This window comes from Giraffa tippelskirchi, chromosome X, assembly GCF_054371585.1.
Source record: "Giraffa tippelskirchi isolate mGirTip1 chromosome X, T2T-mGirTip1v1.2.pri, whole genome shotgun sequence".
NCBI classification, from domain to species: Eukaryota; Metazoa; Chordata; class Mammalia; order Artiodactyla; family Giraffidae; genus Giraffa; species Giraffa tippelskirchi.
The window spans coordinates 116,102,047-116,123,016 of record NC_137289.1 but is presented as its reverse complement, the minus strand read 5'-3'; positions in this window follow the sequence as shown (position 1 = coordinate 116,123,016).

The following is a 20,970-nucleotide window of genomic DNA, read 5'->3' as shown; positions in this document are numbered from 1 at the left end:
TGCTCAAACTCATGTCTATTGAGTCGGTGATGCCATCCAACCATCTTGTCCTCTTTCATCCCTTATGTAGCCCAGAGGAAAACAAATGGCGAAGATGAAAATCCAGAATTTACTTCCTGAATAATACTGACAAAAATCCAGAAATTGCTGAGTTCACTATAAATGTTCAGTTTATGTATCATTTGCTCTGCAAATTGGAAAATAGTAAAATTTGTGTTTAACTGGTAGCATAAGTTGTGTCTGTGCACACCAAATGTTATGATGGTGTTAATTGGAATAACCTAAGTGGGGGTTTGTCTGAGATTCCAAAGATTTTTCATTAGTATAGAGGTGATATTTACATGACGTAAAATTAATCATGTTAAAGTGAACGATTTTATGATTTTAAGTGATATCTAATACATTCACAAAGTTGTGCAACCACCATCTCCATTTATTTCCAAAACATTTTAATCATCCCCAAAGGAAACTGTAGCCATTCAGCAGTTGCTTACCATTCCCGTCTTTTGCCAGCCCCTGGCAAACACCAATGAGCTCTTTTTCTCTATGGATATACCTGTTCTGAATTTTTCACGTAAATAGAATCATACAATATGTGACCTTTTGTGTCTGACTTCTTTCATTAAGCATAATTGTAGTGCTTTTGAGGTTCATCTGTGTTAATAGCATGTATCAGTACTTCACTCATTTTTTTTTTTATAAATTTATTTATTTTAGTTGAGGGCTAATTACTTTACAATATTGTAATAGTTTTTGCCATACATTGACATGAATCAGCCATGGGTTTACATGTGTTCCCCTTCCTGGACCCCCCATCCCATCCCTCTGGGTCATCCCATTGCCCCGGCCCTGAGCCCTTGTCTCATGCATCGAACATGGAATGGTGTTCTGTTTCACATACGATAATATACATGTTTCAATGCTATTCTCCCAGAACGTCCCACCCTCACCTTCTCCCTCAGAGTCCATAAAATTGTTCCATGCATCTGTGTCTCTTATTCTGTCTCGCATATAGGGTTATCGTTACCATCTTTCAAATTCCATATATATGCATTAGTATACTGTATTGTTGTTTTTCTTTCTGGCTTACTTCACTCTGTATAATGGGCTCCAGTTTCATCCATCTCAGTAGAACCGATTCAAATGTATTTTTTTTAATGGCTGAGTAATATTCCATTGTGTATATGTACCACAGCTTCCTTATCCATTCGTCTGCTGAGGGACATCTAGGTTGCTTCCATGTCCTGGCTATTGTAAACAGTGCTGCGATGAACATTGGGGTACACGTGTCTCTTTCAATTCTGGTTTCCTCGGTGTATATGCCCAGCAGTGGGATTGCTGGGTCATATGGCAGTTCTATTCCCAGTTTTTTAAGGAATCTCCACACTGTTCTCCATAGTGGCTGTACTAGTTTGCATTCCCACCAACAGTGTAAGAGGGTTCCCTTTTCTCCACACCCTCTCCAGCATTTATTGCTTGTAGACTTTTGGATAGCAGCCATTCTGACTGGTGTGAAATGATACCTCATTGTGGTGTTGATTTGCATTTCTCTAATAATGAGTGATGTTGAGCATCTTTTCATGTGTTTGTTAGCCATCTGTATGTCTTCTTTGGAGAAATGTCTGTTTAGTTCTTTGGCCCATTTTTTGATTGGGTCGTTTATTTTTCTGGAATTCAGCTGCAGAAGTTGCTTGTATATTTTTGAGATTAATTGTTTGTCTATTGCTTCATTTGCTATTATTTTCTCCCATTCTGAAGGCTGTCTTTTCACCTTGCTTATAGTTTCCTTTGTTGTGCAAAAGCTTTTAATTTTAATTAGGTCCCATTTGTTTATTTTTGCTTTTATTTCCAATATTCTGGGAGGTGGGTCATGGAGGATCCTGCTGTGATTTATGTCGGAGAGTGTTTTGCCTATGTTTTCCTCTAGGAGTTTTATAGTTTCTGGTCTTACGTTTAGATCTTTAATCCATTTTGAGTTTATTTTTGTGTACGATACTTCACTCATTTTTATGGCTGAATAATATTCCGTTGTATGTATATGTATTAATCCATTTATCCCTTGATATACATTTGGGCTGTTTCTGCATATGGTTATTGTGAAGAGTGCTGTTAGGGACATATAAATGCATGCATATGTTTGAATATTTGCTCTCAATTCTCTTGGTTATATACATATTTAGGAGTAGAATTGTTGAGTATGTGAAGGTTCTATGTTTTACTTTTTTGAAGAACTGTTTTCCATAATAGCTGAATCATTTTACATTCTAACTAGTAATGCACAGTGATTCCAGTATCTCTTCATACTAGCCAACGCTTGTTATTTTCTGTTTTATTGATTACGGCCATCCTAGTGGGTGTGAAGTTGCACCTCATTATTGTTTGATTTGCATTTCTGTAATGACTAAAAATGTTGAGCATCTTTTCATGTGCTTGCCCATTTGTATATCTTCTCCAGACAAATATCTATTCAAATCTTTCAGCTGTTTTTAAAATTCGATTGTTTGACTTTTTGTTGTTATAAGAATTCTTTATATATTTTGAATGCTAAATTTTTATCAGATAAATAATTTGCAAATATTCTCTTCCATTCTATAGATTGTCTTTTCACTTCCTTGATATGTAAGTTTTTAATTTTGATGAAGTCCAGTTTATCTATTTTGTTGGTCATACATTTGATATCTAATCCAAGAATACATCAGTAAATCCAAGACATGAAATTTATTCCTGTATTTCCTTGTAATGACTTTATAATTTTATCTTTTTCATTTAATCCTTTGTCTGTTTTGAGTTGAGATGAAGTAAGTGTCCAATTTCACTTTCATATATGATATTCAATTATCCCAGCAGCATTTGTTGAAAAGAATAATCTTTCTACTTTGGACAGTGTTATAAAATGAATTGTATTCCCCCACAATTCATGTGTTTAAGCCCTAACCCCCACTGTGATCGTATTTGGAGATAGACCTTTAAAGAGAGGTGAGGTTAAATGAAGTCATAAAAGTGAAGCCCTAATCCAATATGTCTGGTATCTTTATAAAAGGAAAAAAAGGACACCAGGAATACATGTACACAAAGAAAAGACTATGTGAGGGCACAGCAAGAAAACAGCCATCTGTAAGCCAAGGAAAATGACCTCAGGAAATGCCAGTCCTGATAGCACCTTGATCTTTGGACAAATGGTCTGTTTTTTTAACCACTTAGTCTGTGATATTTTGTTATGCAGCCCTAGCAGACTATGGCAGGTAGTCTTGGCATCATTATCAAAAATCAATTGACTTTAGACGTCTAGGTTTTTTTCTGGACTCTCAATTCTGTTCCTTTGATCTTTATGCCAGTAGCACACTGTTAGAATTACTATAGTTTTTCACCTAGTTTTGAAATCAGGAAGTTTGAATCCTCTAATTTTTTTTTTTTTCAAAATTGTTTTGGCTGTTTTGAGCCCCATGTAATTGCATATGAGTTTGAGGTTTGACTTTTCCATTTCTGCAAACAAACAAACAAAAAGGAATGTTTATCGTAAGGACATTGAATTTCTAGATTACTTTTGTTATTAAGTCTTCCAAATCCTGAACATATAATATCTTCAATTTCTTTAGATCTTCAATAATTTCTTCAGCTTTGATTCATGAATTGATCCATTTGTTACAATATAAAATCCTTCCATCCCCTGTAACAGTTTTTTTTAAGCAATTTAGGTATATTTTGTCTAATATTAGTATAGCCACTCCACTCACTTTTGGTTATTATTCATATGTAACATCTTATTCCATCCTTTCAATTTCAAGCTATTTGTGTCTTTGGATCCAAAGTGAGTCTCTTAGAGAGAACATATATTAATAGTTGGACTATGGGATTTAAAAAAGTCTATTGTGCAAATCTCTTTATTGCTTTTGGAGTTTAACTGACATACATGTAATTTTTGGTGAGGAAGGATATACTTGTGCCATTTTGCTACTACTATTTGGATTTTTTTATTGCCTTTTCCCCTCATTTTCTTCATCTATACTTTCCTTATCTTTAATTTTTGAAGGGTACCACTTTGGTTCTTCTCTCATTTCCTTTTGTGTATATTTATAAAATATTTTCTTATTGTTACCATAGGAGTTGCAATGAACATAGCAGATTTATAACAATCTAGTTAAAATAAATACCAACTTAGCTGCAATAGCATGTGTAAACTCTGCTCTTCTATATAGCTCAGTTGGTGAAGAATCTGCTTGCAATGGAGGAGACCCCGGTTTGATTCTTGGGTCAGGAAGATCTGCTGGAGAAGGGATAGGCTACCCACTTCAGTATTCTTGGGCTTCCCTTGTGGCTCAGCTGGTAAAGAATCTGCCTGCAATGCAGGAGACCTGGATTGATCCCTGGGTTGGGAAGATCCCCTGGAGAAGGGAAAAGCTACCCACTCCAGTATTCTGGCCTGGAGAATTCCATGGACTGTTTACTCCATGGGGTTGCAAAGAGTCGGACATGATTGACTGACTTTCATTCATTTTTATAGTTCCTCCCACCTTTGTTATCATTGTCACAAATTACATCTTTATGCATTGTGTGCACATTAATATAGATGTATAATTACTGTTTTATACATTTGTATTTAAAGTTATGTAGGAAATAGAAAGGAGTTACAAACAAAAAAGTTATTCTGTATGAGCTGTTTTGCATAAAATAGTCACTATTCGGGAATACTAAATTCTGGATAGAAGCTTAACATATATTCATCAAAGAGTAGAAACATTTAATAATAAATAATTTTTCTTTAATCAAGAAAGCAAAGTTGTCTTAGGTATAGTCACTAACCACAAAAGGGCTAATATGTCTTTATCTTTTTGCCTGAACTAAAATTAGTTTAGAGCTTCCATTTCAGCTCTGTTGTGAAAATGTATTATTTCAAATTAGAGGTAAATTCTCGGTTGAAACTCAACTTCTTTTAGGGTTTAGGGTAGCACTCTTCTAGTTCAGGAAATTCTTGTTTCTCCTTGCCTTCTATTTGCCTTAGAGGTGATCTGTGTTCCAAGGGGCTTTATAAATAGGCTCACCTTTAGGGGATACATGTCATTTATTATATATAACTTAACACTGGAACCAACTAAACACTGACTTTGACTGAAGTGAGTAATCTTAAGTGGTATTACTAGTTGACATCTATCCACTGCCTCTGTGACTCAGATGTCCATGCCCTTCTGCTCTGTGTTGCTCAGTTTATTACAGATCAGTATGTGTGTTTATTTTTTCTTCATTTTGGGGTCTAACCAAGTTGCCACTCTGAAAGGTGTAAACCACTTTTGAATTCTCCCCCAGCCACCACATTGAGAACATACAATCATAACTACTCTAAGCTGAAGTGCCAAAATAGCCATGGGACTTCTCCAGGGACCTTCTCTAATGCCTTTTATGTTTGGGTCCCACTAATCCTAAACCCTAGGAAACAGCCTGGGGACATTTAATACACATTTTAACTTCCTTAATCATGTCTATCAATTATCTCTTTTTCTTTTCCTAAAGAAAAGAAAAATTTTAACTTCCACCTTTTAACTTTCTTATGTTTATCAATTTTTTCTTTCTCTTTTCTCACATCCTTATACAATCCTTTGAGTAGAACGCATACAGCATAAACTCTAGGTCTGCTTCCTTCAAGGCTGAGTTTACTAGAGTGCCAGGTTTTCATAACTCTTGTATTCTGCCAGTTTAAAATATCTACTCAGAAACTCAGTTTCTTTATTCTCAGCTGGATTAGCCTTACTCTGCCTCTTATAATTATTAATACCAGTAACTCAATGGGTGAGGGATCTCAGATTATCAAGAAAATGTGAGAAGGAAAAGCCTTGGTTATTATCAAAATATTGTCTCCTGCCACACCTGCAAACAAAAATGTGTGGCTAATTAGATGACTGGAAATGGGATAACATTTTATTAGGGTATCTGTATTAGTCTATCTTCTTTGAGAAGACTAAAGTTTTGATATGTTAAATGGCTTGCCTGAGAACCCAGTGACAATAGCAACTCCAAGTACAGAAAAACACAATCTTTTTCTATTGCCGGAAGCCCTAAAACTGGAGCATGAGAAATGGAAAGGGGCTTTCAGCTAGCTCAACACCAATGATTCACAAACATGCATTAGAATTGATCACAGAGCTTTTGAAAAATATTTATGACTCTCCCACAGCAAGCGTGCAGATTCATCATGTCAGGGGTACATTCCATAACCTTGTATTTAAAAAATAATCCCCTCAGATAATTTCTGTGCTTTATAAAATAAAAATTCAAGAGCATGTGTAATACACTTCCAGTGTGCCTCAAATGTTACCTTTCCTGGGCGTCCTTCTAGCAGTTCTTTTGTGGTATCTTCCAGCTCCGTAAGACCAAACGGGAGGCAGCTAAGGCTGGAATCGGGTCTGATATAGGCACAGCTTGAGGCAGTGGTTTTGACACTTTTGTGTGCTTCAGGATCATCTAAGATGCTTGTTAAAAATGCACTTAGCAGGTGCCACTTCCAAGTTGCCTGAATTGCTTTATGGACACTTGATAATGGGTAACTAATAAATGGATATATGCTCAAATTCAAAGCTGACTTTTGGTATAACCTGAAAGTGAAGCTTTGGAGCTCTTCCGCCATTACCCATATCAGAACTTTGGCTGCCCTGTTGTGTATCTACCCCAAACAACTTAATAGCTGTGCTTATTTACTCAAACGTTTGCCTCTAATAGTTGAACCTTCCTTCCTTTGAAGGCAGCAAACCATCTGTTTTTTGGTCTTGGCTTTGGAACACAGTCTGGCGGTGAGTAGAAAGTGAGTATTACTTATCTCTTGGGGTATTTGGCAGGATGGCATGTAAAAAACATTCCCCAAAGTATTTCTGAGCCTGCTCCTGGAAACATAAACTGTCTTCCAAGCCTGTAAAATGAACTGTGATGTTTGCTCAGTGGAGAGTTTGAAATCACTGAATTTGCTGATTGATAAATGCCTGTTTGGACAATGGAGAATGCCCTCCAAGCATAATCTATCTCCCGGTAATTCTCAGAAAACACAGATGGCAAGAAAGTTTGGACCTCAAATGCCCTGGCATCCCAGGGGTTTGTATAGAGTTTAATTACTTTGCAGGTAAATAAAACAGGGAACAGATGTATATCACCAGGTCCAGTAGTAGGGTGAACCATGGTATCAGCTCAAACCGTATCTTCTTGGCTCCTTGTTTGGATCCCTCTGAGCACAGAGACAGGAGGCCAAAAATTTGTGTGGTGAGCTCCATAGCCTGAACTGCCAGATGAGGCAAGTGAGAACCAGTAGAAGAAATGTCCAACTTAGGATAATTATCGAGGGCAACTTCCTAAGGCCCAGCAGTTGTGTCTCTGTGTATATATTATGTGTATATTGTGTGTGTGCGTGTGCGTGTGTGTGTGTGTGTGTGTGTGTGTGTGTGTAGAAGTCTTAAGGACTATTTTTATTTAAGTTTGGAAGTAAGAATGTTTTTAAGTAAAATTTATTTTGGAATAATTTTAGATTTTTTTTTTTTTTTTGCAAAGTAGTTCTGTATCCCCATCACCTAGATTCCCCTATTATTAACATCTGAGAGACCATGATACACTTCCCCAAACTAAAAAACCAACACTGGCACATTACTAATAACTAAATTACGGACTTCATTTGGATTTCATTAGACTATGACTAATGGATTTTTTTTTGTCCGTTCCAGAATCTAATCCAGAGTACTGAATTACATTTGTCATGTCTCCTTGGTCTTCTCTGGACTGTGATAATTTCTCAGACTTTCCTTTTTTTCTATCACCTTGACAGTTTTTTGGAGTACTGGTCAACTATCTTGTTGAATATCCCTCCATTTGAGTTTTTCTGATGTTTTCTCAAGATTAGACTAGGCTAAGGGGTTTTATAAAGAATACCACATAGGTAAAATGTCATTCTAATGACATTATATGAATTTGTGCATACTATCAACATGACTTAATGCTGGTGGTTTTAACCTTGATTACTGGACCCAGTTTGCTACGCTAGGTTTTTCCATTATAACATTACTCTGCCTTCCATCCATACCCTTCTCTTTGGAATCAAGTCACTAAGTCCAGCCTACACTCAAAGGAAGTGGGGAGAATGCAGATGCGCTTTCTGGGTCATATTGACATAAATTACTTGGAATCATTCTGTAAGGAAAATTTGTCTTCCTTTAATTAATTAATTATATCAGTATAGATTCTGGTACACTTTATATATATATATATATTTCTTATATATATAATATATAACTTCTTTAATTTTTGGATTTCTTTCATTAATGTTTTCCAGTTTTTCACATACAGATTCTGTGCATAATTTATTAGATTTGTACCCAAGTACTTCATTTTTGGGGTGCAATTATAAATGGCATTACCAGTTTTTAATTTCAAATTATAGTTACTTTTTCTCATATTTAGAAATGCAGTTTACTTATGTCTATTGTATTGTATGTATTGTATTGTATGACATTGTATTATGTGACCTTGCTAAACTTATTAGTTCTAGCTTTGTAGTAGATTCTTTGTGATTTTCTACATAGGTGGTCATGTTATCTGAGAATAAAGTTTTATTTCTTCCTTCCCAATTTGTACACCTGGTATTTCTTTTTCTTGCTTTACTAATCTACGTGCATGCTAGGTCACTTCAGTCATGTCCAACCCTTTGTGACCCTATGGACTGTAGCCCACCAGGCTCCTCTGTCCAAGGGATTCTCCAGGCAAGAATACTGGAGTGGGTTGCCATTTCCTTCTCCCCAGGGTCTTCCCCACTCAGGGATCAAACCTGTGTCTCTTATGTCTCCTGCATTGGCAGGCGGGTTCTTTACCACTAGCGCCACCTGGGAAGCCCTTACTAATCTAGATAGTAATTTTAATAAAATATTGACTAGCCATGGTCAGAGATGGCAACCTTGCTTTATTTTAAGGTGAAGGCATTCAATCCAATACCTTCTAGTATAATGTTAGCTGTAAGTTTTTTTGTGGATACTTTCAATTAGAATAAGGAAACTCCCCTCTGTTACTAGTTTTTGAGCGTTCTTATCATGGATGAATGTGGAATTCTGTCAAATAATTTTCTGCACCTACTTTAAAACTTAGTGTTTTAATACACTGAATTATATTAATTTTTTATATGTTGAATTGACCTTGAGTTCTTGTGGTAAATCCCATTTTGCTGGTGTTCAGTCACTAAGCTGTGTCTGACTCTCTGTGACCCCATGAACTCCAGCATACCAGTCTTCCCTGTCCTTCACTGTCTCCCTGAGTTTGCTCAAATTCATGTCCATTGAGTCAGTGATGCTGTCCAACCATCTTCTCCTCCCTCACCCCCTTCTCTTGCCCTTAATCTTTCCTAGCATCAGGGTCTTTTCCAGTGAGTTGGCTCTTCCCATCAGTTGGCCAAAGTATTGGAGCTTCAACTTCATCATTAGTCCTTCCAATGAATATTCAGGGTTGATTTCCTTAATTTTGATGTATTTTAATTTTGTTATGTTGCTGGATTAAATTTGTTATTTTCTAATGAATTTTTACATCTGTGTTAATTAGAGATAGTATATAGCTATATTGAGTTTTGATGTCTTTGGTTTGGGTATGAAGGTACTGATGGATTTATAAAATGAATTTGGAAGTGTTCTCTTGTTTCTTCAAAGAGGTTGTGTGGAAGTAATTCTCTTAAACTTTCGGTGATGATTCTATAGTGAAACCACTTGGACTGTAGGGTTCTTTCAGGAGGGTGGGGGGAAGGGGAGGAGGAATTTTAATTACACATTTGATTTCTTTAATAGATTTGGAATTATTCGGGTTATCCATTTCTCCTTGAGTGATTTTTGGTAGTTAGTGTCTTTCAGAGAATTGGTGTATTTCATCTAGAATTGATCTATTTCATTGAAGTTACTGACTTTAAGGGCATAGAGTTGTTAATACTTTAATGCCAGTGGAACCAGTAGTATTGTCTGGTTTTTCATCCCTGATGTCATTGATTAATAGCTTATCTCTTTTATTCTTGGTTATTCTGACTGAATGGCTATTAATTTTGTTGATCTTTTCAAAGAACCAGCTTTTGTTGTCATTGATTTTTCTCTATTTTCTATTGACTTCTGCTCTAATTGATTTTTCTCCATTTTCTATTGATTTCTGCTCTAATTGTGTAATTTTAATTTCTCTTACTACTTTAGATTTGCTTAACTCTTCTTTTGCTAGTTGCCTAAGGTAGAGCTTGCATTCTGTATTGTAATGAGCCCTCTGATACCAGCTAAAAGTTTAGAATGGCTGGATTATGTGATCAAATCTCTGTTTTCCTGCTGGGCTATTCTCTGAAGAGTAATCGTTCTCACAAATTTTATTCTACACCAGTGTTTTTTAAGTAATCTTAGATGAGAGGACCTCCTACTTGTATAGGATACCCGCTTGCTACTCAATCTCATATGCACAGGATATTCCAATGATAAATTAACCCATTACTGAATTACTTAGTTAAATGTTTTATAGACTCCCGATTTTCTAAAAAAAAAAAAATCATCTGGATGCTTTCTTCTTCCTTAATTCTGCCCCTTTGTTCCTCTACTTTTGAGATCTCTTTCCCTTTACTTTTTTTTTTTTTTGGTCCCCATCCATAGTCCTCATTCTTTGCTCCGTTACCATTGATACCTCACGCTTGTATAGAAGGCAGTCTCAGTGCCCGTTTCTTCCATCCCCCCAAGTCAGGCCATGAGTCTTGCAAAAGATATGACCTTAGACAGCTGCTGAGTTTCCATGATACTCTCCTTGGCATTGTTGATCCTGGCTGTGTGGAAACAAGGGTTTCACACTTCTCTTAGTGTCTGTGACTCCTCCAGTGGAGGATGTGATTTGTTTAACCACTCCCTTTGTGATGGACTTCTAGATTCTCTATTCTTTATTTTTTTACCACTACAAATGATGTAGCAGTGACCATCTAGTAATTATATTTTTGTATATATATATATATATATATATATATATATATACATGTATGTATTTTTATAAGGATAGTTGTTGGGCCAAACATATGTATGTTTAACACTGGTGATAGATATTGCAAAAATTACCTTTTAAAAATTTTCCAATACTCTCACAAGAGTATGTGGGAGTGCCCTTTTATTTATAGCTTCGCCAATAATTGGTGACAACAAGCTATTACATTGTTGTAAATCTTATAGGTGAATAAAACTCTTGTTTAATTTTGAATTTCTCTGATAATCAGTGAGGTTGAATATATTTCATATAGCAATCTATCATTTATATTTGCTTTTTTGTGAATTCCATGTCTATAGTCTTTGCCCTTTTTCTGTTGAATTGTTTGGCTTTTCCATTTGAATATTTACATATCAACTCATTCTGGCTATCTATTCCTATCTGCTGAATATGACAAAAATAACATTTTGCAGCCTTTTATCTTCAAACTTTATGAATTATTTTAGAATACAAAAGCGTCTTTTGCTAAGTCTTGTTCTGTCAATCTTTTTCTATATGGCTTTTAGATATTATGTTTTGCTTAAAAATAAATATGTGCTTAATACATATATTTGCATAAAGCCATGATAAATAAAATATAAGGTTACACATCAATTTGCTAATGATGGTTACATCTAAGGAGAGAAATATAGGGGGAAACATAAAGTGAGACTTTTAAGCTTTTTTTGTGTCTGAATGTGATGCAATGTGTAGATATATTTTATAAAATACTGTATCTATGGATTAGTCATAAAACAAAAACCTTTAAAAGCTGGCTGAAAAAAATCAATTTTTCCTTTTCCATTTTCTTTATTCCCACTGTAATTATTTTTTCCTCATGACTCTATTGAAATTGATCTTGCCAATGTTAATGATTTTGTAATTCTTAATGCAGTAGGCACAATTGTCATATTTCCTTACATTATTCTACATTTAACACCAGAATTCATTCCCTTCTTGAATGTTATTGACCTTGATTTCTTGGGGTACCATTTTATTCCAGTTCTTTTCCGGCTACTCTGACCACTTTTGATTTTTTTCCACTGTTTATATCTGAAGAGTTGATTTCCCTCAGAATTTCTTGGATAACCCTGTACTAATTGTTGTTCTACAAACTCTCACTAAATGACTGTGTCTACAGTAATGTTATTGATACCCTTTTATACCTGGATTAGTCTTTAATCTAAATCTCTGTCACAGATATGGCTCCTGGATCCTGGATATCTATATATCCCACTGCCAGTCAGATAGGCCTCACCCCTAGATATTCTATAAGTTCATTGAACTCAACATGACCAAACCTGAGTTTATTAGTTCCATCATAAATCCATTGTAGAACAATATATCTTGAGGATATCATCATTCAAGGAAGCTTGACTTCATTCTGTTCACCCCTTCTATTTTATATCAAGTTCTAAATTCGCTTATCTTCCTTTGCATCCCTCACATCCAAACTGTTCCCTTATTCATGCTGATCTTTCCCTAATGCAAGCCCTGATCATTTCTCCCTTGGTCTCTTTGCTTTCTAACTCCATCCACATTATTTCACTTCAGTTCTTCACCATACTACTTCATCCTCCATAATATCTTGCTAAAATAAAAATCTAATAATATTACTTCCTTGTTTAATATTTTCATCTATTCATCACTGCTTGCAAGAAAACTCAAGCTTTCAGGATGGCATCAGTTAAGTTCAGTTCAGTTGCTCAGTTGTGTCCAACTCTTTTTGCGACCCCATGGACTGCAGCATGCCAGGCCTCCCTGTCCATCACCTACTCCCGGAGTTTACTCAAACTCATGTCCATTGAGTCGGTGATACCATCCAACCATCTCATCCTCTGTCATCCCCTTCTCCTCCTGCCTTCAATCATTCCCAGCATCAGGTCTTTTCTAATGAGTCAGTTCTTTGCATCAGGTGGCCAAAGTATTGGAGTTTCAGCTTCAGCATCAGTCCTTCCAATGAATATTCAGGACTGATTTCCTTTGGGATTGACTGGTTGGATCTCCTTGCAGTCCAGGGGACTCTCAAGAGTCTTCTCCAACACCACAGTTCAAAAGCACCAATTCTTCAGTGCTCAGCTTTCTTTATAGTCCAACTCTCACTTCCATACATGACTACCCATAGCTTTGACTAGACGGACCTTTGTTGGCAAAGTAATGTCTCTACTTTTTAATGGGATGGCATAATAAGCCTTTTATGAACAGACTTTTACCTCATTTCTTACAATATCCTTTCAAATCCAAGAATCTACCATCTACTGACTTACTTAAAGTCTCCATGTTCCTCTCTTCCATATTTTGGACAGTTTCTTTCTCTGAGGATCACCATTCCTTAGTTCTTCCATGAGTGAGATCTTAACCCTATTTCTGATCCAAATCAATAATTCTCTTATCTATGATGTTAATAGCCTACTGCCTCCAAACCTCAGACACAGTCAACTTCTCTTCTTTCTAAGCAATGACTATACTTAAAACACGTAACTTTATTGTAATGATTTTACCCGTTATGCTATACTCTGAAAATTTGAGTGGAAGTATGTTATCACAATTATCATGTTATTCTGAGCAGAAAGTATGCCAGTTTGGCATATAGTGCTTAATATGATTTCTGAACAAATGAAGAGATTGAACATATTTTGTTTGTGTTTCAGTGGGTTGTTGAGTGAAGCAGAAAATAATGTATGAATTTTATGTGTTCTTATGAGCTGAATTGTGTCTTACTGAAATTGTTGTGTTGAACCCCTAACCCCCAGGCCCTTTAATGAGGCGACAAAGTTGAAACAAAGCCCTAAAAGGGAGTACTAATTCAGTCTGGCTGATATTCTTATAAGATAGGAAATTTGACACAAACACTAGGGATGCACACACCCAGAGGAGTAATCACGTGAACACAAAGCTAGAAGGTGGCCATTTGCAAGCCAAGGAGGTGGATCTCAGAAGAAACCAAATCTGTTGACAGCTTGATCTTGAACTTCTAGCCTCCAGAATATGAGAAAATAAACTTTTGTTGTTTAAGCCACCCAATGTATGATATTTTGTTATGGCAACCCCAGCAGACTAATAATAATAATATTTACACATTTTTAACCCCTTACTTGTTTTTGCTTACTTGTGACAATTTTGGTTACAAATTGTCACATACTTGGTGGTTTAAAACAATAGAAATTTATTTTCTCACAGTTCTGGAGGCCAAAAGTCTAAAATCAGTTAGCCCTGGGCCAAAGTCAAGGTTTCCGCAGAGCCATGATCTTTCCAAAGAGTCTAGAGGAAAAAATGTTGTTTATTCCAGCTTCTACTGTTGAAACTCTTCGGTCAATACTCCAATCTCTGCCTCTGTCATCATATAGCCTACTACTGTGCATGAAATCCCCCTCTGTCTTTCTCTGTAAGGACATTAGGCCTGCCTAGATAATCCAGGATAATATGCCCTTCTCAAGATTCTAAGTTTAATCACATCTGTAAAGTCCATTTTGTCACATGAAGTAACATGTACAGCTTTCAGGATGTCATCCTAATATTTTGTGCTTAGTTGCTCAGTCATGTCTTTTTCGACCCTATGGACTGTAGCCCGCCAGGCTCCTCTGTCCAATGGGGATTCTCCAGGCAAGAATACTAGAATGGGTTGCCATGCCCTGTTCTAGGGGATCTTCCCAACCCAGGTGTTGAACCCAGGCCTCCCACATTTGAGGCGGATTCTTTACCATCTAAGCCACAAGGTTTGGGAGACCATTATTCAGCCATATACATTTGTCTTATCTCTCCTTTTGTTTCTTCCTCCCTCCATTATTTTTATTATTTCCTTCCCTTCCCTTCCATTTATGTGTTCCCTTTCCTCCTTCTCTTTTTGAACTTCCTTACCAAACCCCTTCTCTTCTGCCTTCTCTCCCTTCTTCTGAAAATGACAAGGCAAAAGAAACTGGAAGGGAATAAATTATATTTTTTACATTATTCCATTAGGGTAATGACAGAGCTGTAACAAGGAGGCCTCCCAAGCTTGGTATCTTTTTCACCGCATTACATGCACTCTCTCCAGTTAAGATTTATGTAAAATCAAAGAGAGCCAAGCTGTCACCCTGATACAAATGAAGCTACTCATTACTCTCTATGCACTGCTCTGAAACTATTACATCTTAAGAAATTAGTGGCATCTCACACTCTACTGTATCTGAAGCATAGGAAAAGCTTGACCATGATGGTCATTAAAAGGACTTATAGGAGTGATAGGATACAGGTTTTCTTAATAAATGTATGTCAAAAAGTATAATATGTGTGGATGATCAACATAATGAGTGCTTTTCAAAATTGGCTTCTCTGAATTTCAGTTACTGTTTGTCACATTTTAGCTGTATCCTCACAACACCCAAATCAAAATGGAAATATTAAAAAATTGTCAGTTCATATGTTTGACAACACAATACCATAAATATGCATATACTTTCCCCCAGCTGAGTCAATCTGCTATTTTGATATAATGTATATATGTCCATAGTTAAAGTTTTTTTGTGTATGTTGCCAAGTGACAACTTGAGAGGCAGAAGACTTGAATACCCTTACGTTCTGACAGCCTCTCTGTAACTTGGAGACGAGTTGCTTAGCCATAGTCCTACCCACTGATATTAAGACTAAAATTAGATGTCCTTATAATATTTCACAGGGTATTATGAAAGGAAGTTAAACAGCACTCAGCAAATAGGAAAAAATTTCTAAGAACCAGTGAAAAACATGTATTCATTTGATTTTTTTGAGAAGTGGGTGAAATCTGCTAAGGTAGTGGGAAACAATGTAAGCAATTAACCAACTTGATCTTCCCTCATGCATATTCCTGCTTTTCTTCTAAATCAATAAGGTCTGCCTCTGTTCAGAAACACTGAATAATCACATCTCAAGTTCTACTTAAATTTTACTGTACTGTTGATTTTTATTTAAAAACTATTTATATTATCCATATAAATTTACTTGGTTATATAGGGTGGGCTTATTAGAAATGGTGCTTTGGGGAACATGTTTAACTTTTTCTTTACATTTTAATAATGATTTTTACTTTATGCAGTTGAATTTACAAGATTGAAAGAGGAGAAGCTGCAGGCAAGGAGGGTAATTGGAGAGCTACTAGCTTGTTCTTAAGTTCTTTTTGAGTGGTAATCAAAAAAGTGGTAAATTATAAAAAAGAAACATAGTGCTAATTTTTAAAATTCTGACCCAGAATTGTCTATTACACTTTTCATGATCCTTATAACATATGCTTAATATGTTGAATACATTCTGAGTCTGGGAACTTCAGATGGAGTATTTGAAACAAAGGTTAGATCTAATGAAAATAGCTGGCCAATGCCCATCAACCTCCATTTTATAGGAAGTGCTGAAACTCCAACAACAACAAAAAGAGGTAGCAAAATGAATGATAAAGAAAAAGGAGGTAGTTGAAGAGAATTTGTCAACATAATCTGCCATAGAAATTGCTTTCATGATCTGCAATAATTAGAGAACTTAGCAAAATGGAAAGTCCTCAAGTCATTGAGAACCACTTGGAAGTTAAATGAGCTGTGAGGTGGTGGATGAACCACTTGCAGTGTTTCCCTGGGTTTTGTCAGGTCCAACATGAAGTTATCCTGGGAGGAGCTAATGTGTTATAGCTCTCTACATCTTATTGGCTTTGGAAAATTATCCCTAAGCATGCACAGAAGTCTCCACTGACCAAACAGACATAGGGCTTGTTAATAATGCTTCGATCAAGGCTTTTCTAATGTCATCAAGGATTACAATAGGAGACAGAACTATGATCCCATGCAGAAACTATTTAGAAATCCATTACTTTTTGAATGTTATACCTACCAGATTTAAATCTCCTTGAAGTTAAACAGTTCTCCTTCCCCATAGTCTAGGAACTTCTGAAAATGATATTTTGTATGTATTGTCATATTGTGTTATTTAATGATTTATTATTTGTGACTTTTGATTTCCCTTGATATTAAGCAATATAATTCATGTTACCTCAGTTACTTAAATCATCTTCTGCTTGTTGTTTTGCTTTTTTTGTTTGTTTTTTTGGCTTTTATCTAATCCTGCTGGGCTATAGTCCATAGGGTCGCAAAGAGTCAGATGCTTCTGAGCATGCACACATGCACATATTCTAATAATAAATACATTGAAACAGTCTGTTAAACTGGACATGGGCCATTGACTTTGATTGCCTTGTGGAAACCTGTTCTCACCATTGACTAGAAGGTACCTGTAGGACACTTTGTTAAAGTCTCTCTTTCAGTTATCTTTTTTGCTAAATTGAGGGAGTTGTTGTTTACTTGCTAAGTCATGTCTGACTCTTTTGCAACCACATGGACTATAACCTGCCAGGCTGTTTTGTCCATAGGATTTCCCAGGCAAGAATAGTGGAGTGGCTTGTCATTTCCTCCTCCAGGGAATCTTCCTGGCCCAGAGGTTGAAGCTGTGTCTCCTGCATTGGCAGGTGGATTCTTGACCACTGAGCCACCAGGGAAGCCGCAAACTGATGGATGGAACTACTATTTGGGGGCTTCCCTGATAGCTCAGTTGGTAAAAGAATTTGCCTGCAATGCAGGAGACCCTGGTTCAATTCCTGTGTCAGGAAGATTCACTGGAGAAGGGATAGGCTACCCACTTCAGTATTCTTGGGCTTCCTTGGAGGCTCAGCTGGTCAAGAATCTGCCTGCAATGTGGGAGACCTGGGTTTGATCCCTGGGTTGGGAAGATCCCCTGGAAAAGGGAAAGGTTACCCACTCCAGTATTCTGGCCTGGAGAACTCCATGGACTACATGTAGTCCATGGGTTTCCAAAGAGTCAGATATGACTGAGCAGCTTTTGCTTTCACTGCTACTTAGAATGCTTATTGATAGGGTTGTGAAAATTTCATTATATACCTTTTATTGGGCTCATAGAAAGCATTCAAAAAAGGTTATCTATAATAATAGTCAGAATATAAAACTTATTTCTCTTCTCCCAATGACTTGATTCTAGTCATTAAACAGGGAGTGTCCACATTATGACATGTTTCCTGTCTGGATTTGTTTTATCTTCTTGCTTGTTGCCTCTTCTGCCTCTTTGAAGCCTATCTCAAAGACGTCCCTTATCTTTTATGAAAATTTGTTGAAAGAGTAAAGAATGTAGGTCTGATCTTCCTTCATAAAAGTCAAATATCTCATTTTCATTTAGAAGTAATTGTTTTGCTCTGATTTTTAGTGTATTTAGCATATCACTTTACCATGAATATTCATTCAAGAAAGAGGAGGTAGGGGGTAATATTCTATGCTACTTTTCACTTCATTTTACTTTTTACATTTTTATTTTTTAGTTTCTATTCCATGCCAGACATTGTTTTAGGAGAAGATTAAAACAAGACAAAACAAAAGAAAAAAGCAAAGACAGTCTCTAGTTTTATCTTAAAGACCTTAGGAACTATCCTAGAAATTCAACTTGAACAAATTTAGGCACAAAACGGAACTTGATCCACTCTAACAACCAAGGGAAGGGTAAGTGGTGCAGCCAGGCCTCTGAGACAGGGGGCACCACGGTGTTCTCTCTGCCAGGCTCTGCTTCTCCATGGTGGTCTCCTTTATCTTCTGTAATCCATCTTCTACAAGTTCTTCAGCTCAACTCTCACAGCTCTTGTCCTCACAGCTTCACCATCAGAGAGGGGCCAAGCAGAGCCTACATCCCAGAGAAGCTGGGGACTCTGTGACTGCTTGGCACAGAGCCTGCCCCTATCATCGTGCCTAGGAAAATGCTCACCTGTGACTGGCAGCCTCTACCAGGATCCTTTGTTGTAATAGAAGAGGGAAAATGGTGGTATTATAGGATTAGAGGTGCTGCTTCCACATCATAGGGGGGGAGTGGGGACTGCTGGGGAAAATGAACAATATATATTTATACAGAGGTCGCTTTGGTGTCCCCCTGCCCAAGTTTATGTTCTGATTTTCCAGTTTTTAGTCCACATGATGATGGAGAAGTGATGTGTCTTTCCTAAGCCTCAGTCTTCTGATATGAAAAGTGGGATATATAATATCAAGTGACTCATGCATGTTGCCTTGTTGTTGTTGCTCTTCAGTTGCTCAGGTGTGTCCAACTCTTTGTGACCCCAGGGACTGCATCACACCAGGTTTCCCTGTCCTTCACCATCTCCTAGGGTTTGCTCAAGCTCATGTCCATTGAGTCAGTGATGCCATCCAACCATCTCATCCTCTGTCATCCCCTTCTCCTCTTGCCTTCAATCTTCCCCAGCATCAGGGTTTTTTCCAGTGAGTCAGCTCTTCACATCAGGTGGCCAAAGTATTGGAGCTTCAGCTTCAGTATCAGTCCTTCCAATAAATATACAGGATTGATTTCTTTTAGGATGGACTTGTTTGATTCTCTTGCAGTCCAAGGGACTCTGAAAAGTATTCTCCATCACCATAATTCAAAAGCATCAATTCTTCGGCGCTCAGCCTTCTTTATGGTCCAACTCTCACATCCATACATGACCACTGGAAAAACCATACCTTTGACTAGACAGACCTTTGTCGACAAAGAGATGTCTCTGCTTTTTAATACACTGTATAGGCTTGCTATTTCTCCTTGGAAGAAAAGCTATGACAAACCTAGACAGCGTTTTTAAAAGCAGAGACATCACTTTGCTGACAACGGTCCAACAGAGGACAAGATAGTTGGATGGCATCACCAACTCAACGGACATGAGTTTGAGCAAGCTCTAGGAGATGGTGTAAGGACAGGGAAGCCTGGCATGCTGCAGTCCATGGGTTTGCAAAGAGTTGGACATGACTGAATGACTGAACAAAAACAAAAGGTTTGTCATAGCTTTTCTTCCAAGGAGCAAGCATCTTTTAATTTCATGGCTGCAGTCACCATCTGCAGTGATTTTGGAGCCCAAGAAAAGAAAGTCTGTCACTGTTTCCATTGTGTCCCCATCTATTTGCCATGAAGTGATGGGACTGGATGCCATGATCTTTGTTTTTTGAATGTTGAGTTTTAAGCTAGCTTTTTCACTCTCCTCTTTCACTTTCATCAAGAGGTTCTTTAGTTCCTCTTTGCTTTCTGCCATAACGGTGGTGTCATCTACCTGTCTGAGATTATTGATAGTTCTCCCAGAAATCTTGATTCCAGCTTCTGCTTCATCCAGCCCAGCATTTCTCATGATGTACTCTGCATATAAGTTAAATAAGCAGGGTGACAATATACAACCTTGACGTACTCCTTCCCCAATTTGGAACCAGTCTGTTGTTCCATGTCCAGTTCTAACTGTTGCTTCTTGATCTGCATACAGGTTTCTCAGGAGGCAGGTCACGTGGTCTAGTATTCCCATCTCTTTAAGAATTTTCCACAATTTGTTGTGATCCACACAGTCAAAGGCTTTAACATAGTCAGTGAAGCAGAAGTAGATGTTTTTCTGGAATTCCATCACCTCTACTAGCTTAGTTCATAGTGATGAACTATGGCCCACTTGACTTCACACTCCAATATGTCTGGCTCTAGGTGAGTGATCACACCATCATGGTTATCTGGGTCATTAAGTGTTTTTTTGTATATTTCTTCTGTGTATAATTCTTGCCACCTCTTCTTAATATCTTCTGCTTCTGTTAGATTCATACCCTTTCTGTCCTTTATTGTGCCCATTTTTCAATGAAATGTTCCCTTCAAGAAAACTGGAGATACCATGGTGCCTGGAACACATTAATCTCACAATGAATGAAGCCTTTTATTCTAATTATAATATCTTCTACATTGGCTAAATAATCCTTGTCTCTGTTCGGTGAAGCTAATAGAACATTCTGAAAATAAAGGGCTTGAGAAAATTCCCTTTGGGGTTCTTGCTGCCAAGTTGATGACAGCAGTTAAAATTCTAGCCTTGATAATATGGTTCAGTTTGTTGATAGCATGGGAGATAGTCTTGTTTGCTGGGACTTAAGTTGCTTCCCAAGGGAGGATGACCCTTCTGTGTTCCTGTCAGGAGTTGTGGCCATTTAGACA